This window comes from Scophthalmus maximus, chromosome 2 (genome assembly GCF_022379125.1).
Source record: "Scophthalmus maximus strain ysfricsl-2021 chromosome 2, ASM2237912v1, whole genome shotgun sequence".
Taxonomy (NCBI): domain Eukaryota; kingdom Metazoa; phylum Chordata; class Actinopteri; order Pleuronectiformes; family Scophthalmidae; genus Scophthalmus; species Scophthalmus maximus.
In genome coordinates this window covers 21,713,519-21,728,356 of record NC_061516.1, presented here as the reverse complement: position 1 = coordinate 21,728,356, position 14,838 = coordinate 21,713,519, and positions in this window count along the sequence as shown.

Below are 14,838 nucleotides of genomic sequence, written 5' to 3'. Positions count from 1 at the left end.
ACGTCCTTTTTTTTTGGTGGTGACCAAAGGTATGTGGACACTCTCACATAGCTCCTCTCAGACAAACAAGCAGTGTCCCGACATGTGCCCCGAACTTTTCCTGGAGGGTGTGAACGTCCGCAAGCGTCGCTCCGGACGTTTTCCGGAACCAAGTCAAATTTCAGAGTGAGGCCCTGTGAGGATGCAGCAGGGAACAAGATCCGAGACGCGGTCCAACACTTTGAGCATTAATCTGCCGTCGTGACAGCCTTCCCCTTCGGGGACTTCCGCAGGTTATTGGAGCCTGGCAATCATCCACAAGAGCATTGGGAAGGTCAGGCGCCGAAATTGGGCAACAAGATCCTGGCCTGGTTCCACTTCCTGCCAACGGCGTCGGACGCTGTGGAGGTCGAGGCTCTGTGCAGCTCTCAGAACATGCGAGACCCTTTTCACCGACCTGTCTTTGGGAACGAGGACACTGTACCGTTGACACTTTATGTCTGAAATAGCAGCGAACGCTTGAGCATTAAGATTTCTCTTCTCTTTGAACCAAAGGGGCCAAGTGCTGATGTCCACTCTCCACTGCTGTTAAATTCGAACGAGCGTGCACGGCTGTGAATTTATGGAGCCTGAGTTGTGCCATGATGAAGTGTAATAAACATGTGTGATGTTTGATGACTGGAGGACCAGAAAGGTGTGGTGGTGTTCACCAGCGTTCTGCTGCTCCGAAGCGAGAATGATTACACCTGGGAGCCTCAGCGTCCATCATCATTCCAGGCACACTCCTGTCTCTTTCTGCTTCTTATACACTATTCGTCATATTAATCTCTCCATCTGTGTTAGTCAGAAAATGTTTTCCCAGCACAAAAACACATGTTGACATGTTAAAGACTCTGAGACTTTAACCAATCTCAGCAACAAAAGAGGAACAAATACAACCTGCCCTGAGCGACTGGTACTATCAAGAGGCCCCTAATTCACTTAAAAAGGGCACAATATGCTCCGATTATTCATTCGGAGGAAGTATTCATATGCAACCAATTATGCACACTTATTAGCGTCTCTTTCTTTCCCCAGGTTACCGTGCAGAATCGTACTATGTCTCACAAGCTGCAGCCATGGTGGGAAGCAAACCCCTTCAAATCTTTAGAGGTCTTTTGTTTTGGGAGATTTCCATTTCAGTCCTAAAAAGCCAAATTGTTTGACTTGTGTACTGTATGTGCGTTTAAATCTGTTTATTCGCATTTGCGTGCATGTTGCACATTGGGTGTTATTCTTTTTTCTTTGAACCAATACAATTTAAGTTTACTTCTTTTTTTTAAGCTTTTTTGGGGGTGGATAAAAACTGAGTTGACGCAAGCTACAACTACAGTAACATTTCTAATTACATGCTTCACAATAGAATTATGAATTAATATTCACCACTTGTACTCTGAAAAGAGTGCAATGGCTGACCAAAAGACCGACTGTATATAACAGCTAACAAAGCCGGGAACACAGAGGAGTAAATCGAAAATTGCTGATCATGACATTAGCCTAAAATATGACATATAGTAGTCTATAGATGCATTTATCAAAAGGATAACTGCATTGTAAAGCTGACATTCAGAGCTGAGCTTTTTTTCCCTGGGGGGTAAAGCTTATCAATTCTTTCTTTTTACAAAACTAGATGAACTTTCCTTTATTTAATAAAGCCTTTCTTTTCTATTAATGGACTGGCTTTGGGTCTGTGATTCACAAAGCCTGCTCTGCACACCTTTTCACACAGTTTGCCTTAAAGAGTGGCAATACACCTTTTGGATGTGAATCATGCCACTAAAATATTTATTGACTGACTTGTTCAATGTCAAAATGTATTTATTTTTTACTATTTCTGTATATTACATAGAATGCAAGAAATTCATTTTTTTTATAGAAGAGGGCGTAATAGATGGTTTTCTAAATATATGTCAAAAATATTTAAAAATTGATATCATAGAAAATATAGATAGATCTTATGTCAAAAAAAAAATATTGTAGCTTAAGTTTCATAATAGTTCATATTTCCTGACAGAAAAAAATGAAGAGAATTCAAATTACAGTTCGAGTTTCATTATGAAGCAGCTTTTATAACGAAGGGGAAAGTCATCATAAGGAGATTTACAGGCCAGTAAAGGATGCAGATCAACACAGGAGAGAACAAACATTGAAATGTTGAGATAAAGCGGTACATGCCGTGTGTGTGTGTGTGCGTGCGTGTGTGCGTGTGTGTGTGAGCAGGAGGAGGAGGAGCATTGCTCTGGCCTTGAACCCGAGTACCTACTGTTCCCAGGAGCAGTGTTCACCATGGGCCACGACTCGACTGTGTATTGTTCTTTGTCAAAAAGCTGGTCCGGCTCCGCTCTCATGTCTCCTACCACGGAGGCTCATTATCACAGCATCGCTGCAGCATGTCCCACATTTCTTACTCGCGATCCAAACCCCCCATCCTCCCCTCCCACTCCTCCTCTTCTGGTCGTCTGCCGCTGCCTCTGCACTACAGACAGAATACTTTTCACGGTTGAGTGGATGATTAACACAAGGCTGTTTTTTTTTTTCATGTTCCTGGATCACAGAGAAGTGGATCTCATAAAAGCTCAACCAGGATACACAAATGCAATCGCACAGAGAGACTCTTTCTGCAGCCAACAGCTTGATCAGACCACAAAGTCACAAATTGGATGCATGCAAACAGCCATATGCTGAGGGCGATAGCCTCACGTGAACTCAGGTCAAGAGTTGTGCACTGTCCATAATGTCACATGTGCACTATATTGAAGCATCGTCCATTATGGACTTCACAGGTATGATCTCTGTGTTCAAACTAATCTAAACATGTTTATCTGAACGAATTGCCCCTGCCAGTTAATTCAGCCACCTGAAACGATCTTGCCATGTTCTGACTCTCCTCGTGCTACCAGTATGATCTATGTCGAAACTATTAATGGCCAGGTGTGGAGTGTTTTTTTCGGCAAACTTTTGTCGGGTTGGTGAGGAGCGGGGGAACCCGATGCGGCAATAATGCTAATTTAAATATGGGATCCGAGAAAACATGACACAAGATCAACTGTATATCAGCAAAACACATATTGAATTCAAGGAATGGTTTCAGCAGATTAGGGCTCTTTAAATGTGCATATGAATAATTTTTTGTTTGAAAAAGATAGAGAACAAGTATTTAACATTATGATTGCGAATCATTTTTTTTCCACCATGTGGCCATGGTCCCACCAAAGGTTAAACCAGAGCTGGGCTCTTGGAAAGACGTATGAGGATGGGAATCTAAAAACAGGATTCCTGTTGTCAGTGCCTTCGCACCCTGTCTCCAGGCAGCCCCTGTGGGCCCCCCGGTGTGTTTCCTCCCTCTCCGCTGCTGTCTCTGTTTGATTTACTGCTGATTCATAGAGGAGGTCCCATTAGAATCCCCCTGCAGGCTCCATGCTCGACAATCCAGACTCGGCGCTGGGACCGCGGCACTATTTGGCAGCGGCAGGATGACGACTGAAGGCAGTTTAGTGAATACTAATGAGAACATCCTGAAGACGTAATGTGTCGTCCCCCCCCCCCGCCCCATGTATTATAACGACTCATTGTGAAATATTCCCATGCCGTAACTTTTGGGTTGTAGAAAAGTGAACAGCGGTTCAGTCTGTGCTGCTTCCAGCCCAACTCATGCGAGGCTGTGTGGGCGCTGCCGTCTGTCACACCGCCATTTTTGGGATTCTGTGCAAACTCTGGCGAGAAACCAAATTTAGGCATTTTCCGCTCATACACACAGTGACACGGTGACACACGCCTCATCCTTGGTGCAGTGCCACATCACGGTACGTACTGCAACACGGTAATGAAGACATCTTGGTTTTGAGTTTGAGGAGATGAAGTCCATCCAAATCTGATTCTAAAACACTTTTACGTGTCTGTTTTGTTGAAGTTGGCGCCACATTTTTCCTATTTCCTAATTTTTTAGCAACGGTTGCCTGTTTATGTGTGCAGGACACGCAGAGCAACATCATTACTCTGCTTCGGTCACGTCTCTGGCCAGCTGACCGATGCAAATCCAGTATTTACTCTGCCGTGAGCTCAGGCCTGGTAACCCTTGTGGGGGGGGGAATATCTGGCGCTTAAGCTGCCAAACGTTCGGTTTTGTTGACCAGCTAGTCAGTGACTTTGTCTGTCTGCCTTTTTTTTTTGCTGCTGGGCTGGTGGTGCACACGCTGTGTTGGATGACAGCTGGACGCACCTATGATGATGGCAGTGACGCTGAACCGACAATGTTGTGTGGCATGTGTTGCGCTCTGCGTTGTCCACGGAGATTCTTTGGAAACATCAAACAAAGCAAGAAGCATAGACAGCAGATTGGGGAAAAAGGAGTTGTCACGTATATTATACATTTGTTTAGTCAGACTTTTACACACAGTGGTAATCTCAAATGTCATTTATAAATAGAGTAAATAATTTCCTTTTGCAGAGTTCTTATTCATTTGAAACCAGTTTCTATGGCAACTGCCACATCACAGTCAGAGCTTCGATGTTGAAAGTTCCAAGATGCTTGGAATGCACCATAATATCCGAGGTTCCCTTTTGACAGAAAGTACCTGCCCTTGACCAAAGTGTGTGGAATCTTTCTTTCTCAGGATTTCAAGATTGTGTCTTCACCGCAGTGACTCACATTAATTACTGAAAATCCTCAACTTAGTTGCTGTGGTAATCTAATTGTGAAAGTTTTCTAGATTTAAATTGAAGTGGACCAGTCAATTATTTTTAGAGAAGATTAGAATTTGAGAATATATCCCACTTTGTGGTGTTGGTGTCGGGGGTGTCATCTCGCCTTATGAGTAATACAATGAGCGATCCATCAAATGTCAAACATAATTTGGCTCTCCGCCTGTAGCCTCACCGGGAAAAAAAAACCCCATCCAATTTTTCCACAAGCTCTTTTTTGGGACCTGACTCTGACTCATTCTCATTTTCCCAGTCACAACTGATCAATCTACCTACATCTGTTTGCAGGACATTCACGTCTGGGCCTGCATTCACCCCGTCGCAGACTAAGATATTAGTCTTAACAGGCCAGAGGTGAGATACTGTACATTTGTTCTGAGTATGAGAGAAGCAGCCTTTTCAGCATTGAAAGTAATTCAGTCTTCACCAGGATTTGGAAGAGCTCCAGGTCTGTCCTGCCGGGTCACATTCACAGGTAGTGCCGAAGGAATATGTTGTTGATTTAGGGAGATTTAATCACCATTAAGCCTTTTGGCTATAGAGGAACATATAAATCATGTCAATGAGGAGTTGTGGTTCACCTCAATGGTAATGATGAGGCTGAGTTAAGCTTAAGCTTATGTTCCTGAGGGAATGTTTGGCTGACAGGGAACCAATCATCCATCCATCCATTATCTACACCCCTTTATCCCTTTAAGAGCAGACACGGGGAGAACATGCAGACTTGCCACACAGAAAGGCCCTGGTTGGTTCGAAACCCGGGACGCGAACCAAGAATCTTCTCGATGTGAGTCGACAGCGCCGACCACCACACCAGCCCACAGCCCGAGAGAGAAAATCCATGATAATCACAAGAAAAAGGCAACACCGTTGTTGCTGTTGTCATTGACCTTTCTCACCAAAACCTTAAATAAAAAGTCTGAACGACGTGCTGATCATAATTGGCCTGTCACTTACATTAATTTCGGGCATTAAGCTTTGAAGACAACATTGACATATTATCAACTTCTGGAGTTGCTTGTTCCCTGGTTTGGTTGCCAAACCAAGGCTGAATTATCAACTGGGCCAAGCTGGCAACCCTGACCACAGAGGCCCCAGCCAAAACCCCATGTTAACCACAAATCACTCGGCTATTTAAATGTGATTAATTGCCAGAAGCCATTCTCATACCTCCATTCCCTGACTTTCCTGTACTCCCCTCACTCATGTTACAGATTGCCCACCTTCTTGAAGCTTGCCATCCAATCAAAAAGGGACTAGTAACAATCTGTGACCTTGACAGAACAGCAGTTGGCAAAGTCCAAACCTAAACAACAGGTCCGAGGGGTGCCTCCGACCATTATCCATACCAATGGTGCAAAGATTAGACTCACCAAGGGAGGTGGTCTTGCCCCCGATCAAATTGAACTATGGTTCTGTTGGTGACAAATACTTTTTTGGACCAATTGCAGGAAGCATTAACAGCATTAAACAACAAGAAATGGAAGAGATCTAAACATGAGCTGTGGTGCCATACGAGGGGGAGAAGATATTTCATTGCAATTTTTAGAGGGATTGCTTGCAGCCTTTTGCCTCCAGCGATATACAGTAATATTTGGGGGATGACGAGGATGTTAATTTGGAACTTTTAAAGTTGTGTCGAGTACTGCGTCTGAAGTTGGTGATGCTGTAATACCATTATGATGAATTTAACGCAAATGAACCGGTTGGTTCATTTTCTCCATTCAAACAGAGAAGGCCACCACCTGCCGAATCGACAGCTTGCCGACGTCAGACGCACGCAAACCAAACCCATCAATGTCAAGTGTATGTATAGTTTCAGCCCACACAGGTGACGGAACTAAATCTTTAGTGTTTAGAGTTGCACTGTGAAAAACCCAAACTAACCGGTTCAAATGAATGGAATGTAACAAAGACATGAACCGTGTTCCGAATTTTCATTTAGATTTCCCTGATCGCTTTCAAAGCCTCGACTGGTCAGGCCTCTTATCGCCGGTTGAGATCCCCTGCTGCCCCGCGGGGTTATTTAGCTGCGAATTAATGAGAGTTTTTGAGAGTAAGCATCTCTATGTGTAGACATTTCAAAGCTCAGTCCCCAGGGCGCCTGTGGCATTTTGAACGGGACCGGAGATTTTGACTGCGTCGCTTTAATAATCCATGACGGGATGAAACACCAGTCTGCTGCACCGGTCTAAGAACTCTGCAGTTTCTCTCGCTGTGTGTTTCTCTCCCACCTCACTGTTTCTGTTTGTCTCCTGCTGTCTCACCTTTTATTTTTGTCTCAGCCAGTTTCCTAGTTTGGTATTACAATGCACTCAGCTGTGTGTGTGTGTGTGCGTGTGTGCGTGTGTGTGTGTGTGTGCGTGTGTGTGTGTGTGTGCGTGTGTGTGTGTACACGTCTGGGGAAAGATTAGGTTGCATTTAATTGGAGCGATAAATGTTAGGGGACATTTACAAACCACGGTAATTAAGACTTGGCCAAGGCCATTTATTTTTTTCTGGGTTTAGTGCTGGTCGTTCTCGGCCACATTACGAATTATTCTTATGAATGCCTGTGCCAGATTTCATTCAAAATCCATCAAATAGTTTAAATGTTTTTTAACCAAAAATGTCACTAGAGGAAAAGTTAAAGTATCGCCAAAGTGACTTGGCTTAATCCTCAGTGGTCTGTCAATGTTTGTATAAAATTATATAGCATTCTAATAACTGCTATAGATATTACAGTTTTTGAAATGGTGGACCTACGATACATGCTAAACTCGATCCTTTTTGTTGGTGTTTGTTGACGTAAGAATGACGCTGCTTCCATATAAAAATTCAGAAAAATGAACCCAATGCGGAAGTGCCTGAAGCCTGTATTCTCTGGAACGGCCAGCAGAGGGCGACTCCACTGGTTGCAAAAAGAAATTGTCCGTTTCTAGAGAAGTCTTTCAGAAATTGACTCTACTTCTCACTTGGATTTATGAAGTCGGTACACGTTTTCCTAAGGAGTTTATGGTCTCAATCCCTAGTTTCAAGTCTTCTTCAACGCAGCATGATGTTCAGTTGATAGACTGTGGTCTCATTTAGGGTCAAATCGATGATAAAGCTGTGGACACAGCGTGATTGACTGCTAGTGGCGTCCAATCAGTGCATGCATGCAGGTGTAGGTGGGCTCGCAGTGGACTAGCTCTCAGTCAGACCCACCCCATCCCTCCCGCTCCTAAGTATGGTTCCAAAAACACAAGATGGCGCTGGTCAAAAAAGCTAAACCCGAGGCTTCAAAACTGCTGGTAGCAAACCAGTGGGTGACGTCATGGTGCCTCGACAACTGGCTGCTTCCATCCTCTCATCTGCTCTGTGTCAGAGGTGCAGCATACTAACTACCATGTTACCATCTGCCTAAAGAGGATTTTTGAGTCGCGACCCACCAGAATAATCAGGCGCCATATCATTAAATTGTGCTCAGCTTTAATGACTTTGATGTTTGACTTTGACTCAAACTTAAATTATTTATCATTTTCTCTTCCCCTGAGCTGCCGGGCACCTGGTGCGCTGCCAGAACACCCCAAACTCAGGTGCACACCCACTTCTCCATCTTCTAAAGCAGATATTATCACTGGTACGGGCAATTTAATGTCAAAATCAGTCTATAATGTGTCACTTAAGTTTGGTGATATCATATTTTTCTCCAAAACCAATACTGCAAGCAGATATGATTCTGTTGCATAAAAAAAGGTCTTAAAAAGACAATGATGTTAAAAGCAGGCACATTACAAATAACCTCCACACGTAAAATAGTGAATAAGATTTGCTGCTGTGCATTGAAGTTTATTTTATGTGAGGGCAGCATATTTCTGATTATTCTGATGGCCAAAAGTTTTTGGTGTGTGTAGAAAAATGACACAACCCTGGAGAAAATTGGCCTCTGTGAGTGCAGGAGGGTGTGAGGACCCCGGGTGCTGTATTATGAATTAGGAATTCAATTTGGTCGTGAAATTGTTCCACCTGTACAGACATGTTTGTGCGGATGATGAGGAGTATGAGGCTCCTGTTTTAAATGCATTTGAATGAATTTGAACATTATTTCTGTTTATCATTTTATCTGTTTATATTGTAGCACTTTGAGATTGCTTTTAGCAATGAAAAGTGCTCTATAAATGAACTTTATTAATATTATTATTATTATTATTATTATTATCATCAGGACAATTCACAAAACATTAGTGCTGTGCATCTACTGTGCTCTATAATATCTGTTCCATGCCAGTTGGCTGGCTGGAATAGTTTAAGGTGAAGTTCCTCTTTAACGCACATCACAAGAAATGAGCATCACTTTTTAAAATGACTGAGGATCCCATTTGGCGAACGTGTCTGCGCCCTCCATTGTCTCGGCTCGTTGTCTTGTATCTTTCCCTCACTTTACAAGTCACCGGAAACCAAGAAGCGAGGAAGCGCTGCAGGCCATAGAATGAGGATCAATTCATGAGCAACTGGAAGTCTGGAGGAACTTTAATAGTCTTTTAAGGTGCATGACTCTAGAACACAGCACCCAAAACAATCTGTGAATGTATTACATCTTGTCCATTATGTTATGAATCTGCGATGGGACCTTGAGCTGTGACATTTCTTGGAAGTGTCCTGGCACAGATTCAGAGGAATCAGTGTTCAGGGTGTTCCGGCCCAGGCAGCAAATAATCCTAAATGCCGAATGTAGCGGATGTGTGTGAGTCTCTGGAGGACTTGACCATCAGCATATTATGACCTGAACTTTACCGACCTTTCAGTCCACAAGACGGGCGGCTGTGGCTCAGCACATAGAGCCACCTCCCCAAAGGTCGGCAGTTCCATCCCAGCTTCCCCGAGTTCGCATGCCGTTGTATCATTGGGCAAGACACTAAATTCTTTCCGACAGTGCATGAATGAAATAGCGGGGTTGACAGCAGCGCTGTATGAATGTGTGTGAATGGGTGAATGTGACTTTGAGCGGTCAATATGACTAGAAAGGTGATACATAAATATAGTCCCTTCACATCACTGATGGGCTAGTGCAATGGCTAATTGCGCCACTTGGAAAAGAAATGACTTTAAAACTGGCTGACATATACCAGATGTTAGCTTGTCACACTCTGTCATTGTACTGTATAATTTATATTAATTTCTAAACCTGTATTAGCCAGAGTAAATATTCTTCTTAATGACGGCACAGCATGCCCACTCCTATTCTGGCCAATAAATGCCACAGACGGTTCATCTCCGTCGTCTCCTTGGAATCAACAGCATATATTTAAATCACTGCTGTCATAGCATTTCCAATCCTGCTAATCACGTGCCGGCAGCACACGCTCTCTATGCAGGACATAGAGAAAAGGGTGGGGTTTTTTTGTGTTTTCCTACGAATAAAATCAAATAAGTGGCCGTTGGTGATGAGATGAGTCTTTCCAAGTGTAAATCGGACTCAAACATCCCACAAGCCACTGAAAGAGTTGTTCGATGAAGGTGTTCTTGTTCATTTTTAACACCCTCATGTGATATTAAAGGGATTTTTAAAAGATTTCTTACGCTTGTCCTGGAGAGACAAAATGATCTTGCCCGGTTTCATCATCTAATACTTTCTTCAGACTGAAATCAGAGCCGTTTTTTGGGTCATACAAAGACAACGGGGAGACCCAAGAGGAAACAGGTTGTTTCGAGGCTTCATTTAGACTTACATTTGCCCTGTGTAAAAAACAAAACAACCACCAACTTCGTCAATTTCAATGAGACTTCCACGTTAAAGGATTGTCGCAAGAGTTGTAAAAATCCTCTCTCAGGATGCTGATAAGTTGATAACTCGTGGATCTCGCACACAAACCAGACTTATTGGATTGTGTTTCATCTTCCCACTTGTAACTCAGACAACGGGTTCCTACCATTGCAGCCCCTTGTGATGTCTTCAATGCTTGCTGGTATTGTGTGAACCTACAGCGATAAGGGTATTATCGGGAAATGCTGAAGGGCAACCCGAAGAACAAGTTTTGCGCGGATCAGCCACGCAAACAAAGCACAACCTGAGATGATCCCTGCAACGGGAAGTCACCCATCGTGTGCACCTGGCTTCAAATAACATGTTCAAATTGGAGGGGAACTCTCACTGCTCTTTGGTCTTTTCAATTTGTAGCTCTTGCTGCTGCTGAAGGAACGTGGCCTTCCTCCCGCTGCACATTGGTGGCAACTGCACAGTCGCCACCCCTTGGTTTGCTCCGTGTGTTTAGGTGGTTGAGTACAGCTTTTAGCAGGGTTCTGGTCCTCTGTTCCTCCAATCTCGCGTCCTCTATCAAATTCCAAGAAACATTTATGGATTTTTTTGTTGTTGTTGTGTAAACCCCAAGAATAACACTCTCTGGAGGGTTTCAATCCCTTCATGTATCCGTGCTGACCAATCTTTTCATCTCAGAGTGAAAATCCATATCTCTCATGAAGCTTTGGTGAGAGTTAACTGGGGAAGGGGTGGTTCCTTCACATGCTGCCTTATTCCTCTGCGGGGTGAATGTCTGCTCCTCTGTTTCAATACAATACAAATGCAACTTTATTAATCCCGAAGGCAATTTGGTTTAGGGCAAGCAAAAAAAGAACAGGATACAGCCGCACCGTCAAACATCCGCAACAACATTAACACAACGGAAGAGCTGTTCGGCTGCGTTGAGTCAAAAGTGCTTTAAAAGACACACTTTCCTCCAACAAAACTGTTTTCCCAAACTCGCAGAATCCCTACACCATGTCACCATACTTTACCATTGAGCAATGAGCCAATCGGTCCCTGGCTCCTCTTTTCATTTCTTTTTTTTTTATAAATATTGCTAATTTTCAATTGAGCCCTGTCAATGTTTCCATGATATCAATAAGCATTGATAAATCAACCATCAATCACAGTTGAAATTTTAGATAAATCCCACAGCACATAATCTCAATGGTGGTATTGGTTATTTCTTCTGACAAGGAAAAACTCTCCTGAAGGAACAGTTTCTCAGTTTGACTTGAATTTAAAGCATTTCATTAAATTCTTGGGACATTATGGGCAAGTTCATCCCTCAAGCTTATGTTTGCCACAAAATTGTTAATTACTTTTTTTGTTTTTTTGATCTAATGCCCAGTTGTGCAAGGGAATTTGTAAAGACCAGAGACTTTGTGTGTCCTTACTTAAACTTCATGGGGCTTTTTGACGATGAAGAATGAAAAGTTTAAATTAAGAATTAGGTGATGTTTAGGTTACATATGTAATTTTGAAGGATAGGATTACGTGCTACGGAAACTCATTTATTGAGGAGGGTCCTCACAAGAAATAACTGTTTTTAGCCTTTTGTATCTACAATAAGTGTCGACCTCGATTTTCATATTTAATCATTTATGTATTCCCTCATTTTAAATATTAAAGTTACAATATTATTTTTTGATTGATGTATCTAGAGACCGTATATTTTTGACTGATAAACAATTACATTTAGTCAGTGACGGGGCTCCATAAGCACATTGAAAAGGATCTAACCAACGAAAATTGATAATGGTTTCAATCCATTGCTCTGATAAAAGAACCTGACCCTTCTAGATTTGAATCATACTAATAATCATTTTGCCCCAATAAGAATGAAACAGAGGAGACAAGAGAGCCTCCGTTGAATCATGATGATGAATAATGAATAATAAGCGATCAGAATTGTTCCGACCGATGTTTTCAGCCCACTGAAGTTCATAAATTCTGATCAATGCAAATGTTTCTCTCGACAGGAAATGAAATGCTTTTTCTCTTCCAGCTGCTGACAAACTCCTCATGAATAAACATCCACCTGCAAAATCGTTTGTTCCTTTTTTTCTTCAACTACACAATTATACACCTTTTAGTGCAATGAACCACTTTAGTCTGTATGTGTGCTCATGTGTCTGTGCACATCTGACCTCCCAAATGTTATCCACTGCAGATGGTGAGGGTTCGATCCCTGGCAAAAGTCAATTTGTCTGTTTTTGCTCTCTATGTTAATTGTGAAGTGGCAGCCGAGGATTTTCGTTGTTCGTAATTTTTCCATCAGTGCTTCAGAGCCATTTGAGCTTTCGCTGATGAAACACAATACATTTTCTAATGTGGTGCTATTTGTTCTTCCAGTTTTCTGTCAGCCTTTACTCACGCCAAGGCCACAAGGACGCTTCGTATTACAAACGGACTGTGATGAAATGTGTGACACTGAGGCATGGGGAAAGCTAAAATGTGGAATTTTTTTTGTTGGAAGTTAAAACCTGTCTTTGGTTACTACTTATAATTCAAGGAGAAGAAAAAGTACTAAGATCTGTAAAATGAGTTACACCACAATGTACAAATGTTATGTTAAAAATGAAACCACTGTCTCAATCTATTATATTGCATCATAAGTTATTAGCTGATTTTATTTTTGCATGGAGTAAATGGACTGTACTCCATTACACCATTTACTACATTCCATCAGTTTTGCCACTGTTAAAAGTCAATGCTGAACTTAATGATATAAAAAAAAATTATGTTTGTTTATTCAAAGTTGTGACTTGATGCACTTTTTTTCTCATTAAATTCCTTAGTTGTATGAAAAAAATACTAATTTGGGGGTCAAAAAGAAACTCCTGGAGTAGGCACTGTGCTTTTCTTGAATCGATGAGAAATGTAGAATTTATTTGTCATGACGGAGTCAAATGAAAGGAAGTGGATGAATGTAATATGACCTCATCTGTGGTGTGGACCTTGTCAGAAAATGAGGGGATGTTCAAAGTTCAGTTCAGTGAAAATACCCCAATTCATCCATTCTTTGCCTGCTTCACCGTTATTCCCTCACCATCTCTTCATTTCAGATCCTGCCCTGTGGTTACCCCAGTCTTTCCCGCCTTTCTGTCAGCCCATCTGCTCACCAGTTCCCTTTCTCTCATTAGCTCCGCAATCATTATATTTATGTAGAGTGTATCACTCTATCCCAGCTGCAGCTTTTGTTTGTTTTTGGACTCACCTGCTCCTTTTTTGCCTGAATATTAGTTCAAAACAAACATAAAACATGGGCAAACTCGATGTGCTGGAGCTATTATGATCAAATAAGTGGATTTGGTGCACGAGTGCATGAAAAAGAAAACAAACCAATCCCTTTTTGCGCCCAAGAAGCTACTCTTTTGATAGAATCCCTCTCCTGTTCGTCTGATAATGAGAACTGCATTCCAGCTAGTTATCTTTGTGTTCTGTCTAATCTGTTTGATTGATCACCTCTCTTTTTTTTTTAAATCTCTCCCTTGCTATGTCATTATTGAATTGCTTTGACAGGGTAATGTCCCACCTTGTCCCTGGCAGCTGGAGCGTGTTGATTCCAGGTACTCTGACAGATCACTCTGGAGATGCAAGGCTGGTTCTCACATTTTAATCTGGCTGCCAATCCCAAATAATAGGAATGGATCGAACCCACAATGGGCCAGCTACCTCTAACCAAGACCTGGCGGCAGCCCAAAAAACTATCCAAGAATCAATATCAGCCACAACAAGCAGAATAACCTGGTTGGGAACAGGGTAAGTGGGCTAATGGTGTGGAGAAGAGATGATGTTCATTCATACCGATCTGGAGCTGCCATTGATCCAGGATGGACATGAAGCTATTTCTCTCCCTTATTGTTATTAGGGACCAAACACTGACCTGTTGGAGGGCCCTATTGAAACTGGTTTATCATTATTATTTTTTTAATGTTAATTTATATATATTTAAAAAATCAAAGTTTTGAGCCAAAGGTGCTTGAAAACGTTTGAAATAAGGCAGGCCTGTTGACAATGTACATGTTTGGGGCTCTTGGTTTCACCCTCATGTACAAAATTTGGCAACCACAAATTTCCAAGACCTGAAGCCAAATGCCTTTAACCCAACAGGAAAATAGACGTAGCCAGCAGGTCCGCAAAGTGAAGCCAGTGCTAAAGCGTCTGAAGCCTGTATTCTCGGGAATGACCAGCAGAGGACTGGTTGCAAAAAGGATCTCACCTGATTTATAAAGTCAGAAAACACAAACTGGAGTTGATGGTCTCAATCTCCAGTTGAGACCACAAAGACGAGCTGCCAGTGAGGCCCCACCCCCCGCCTCTCCAAATATGGTTACTTCCGGGTTAAAAAACAA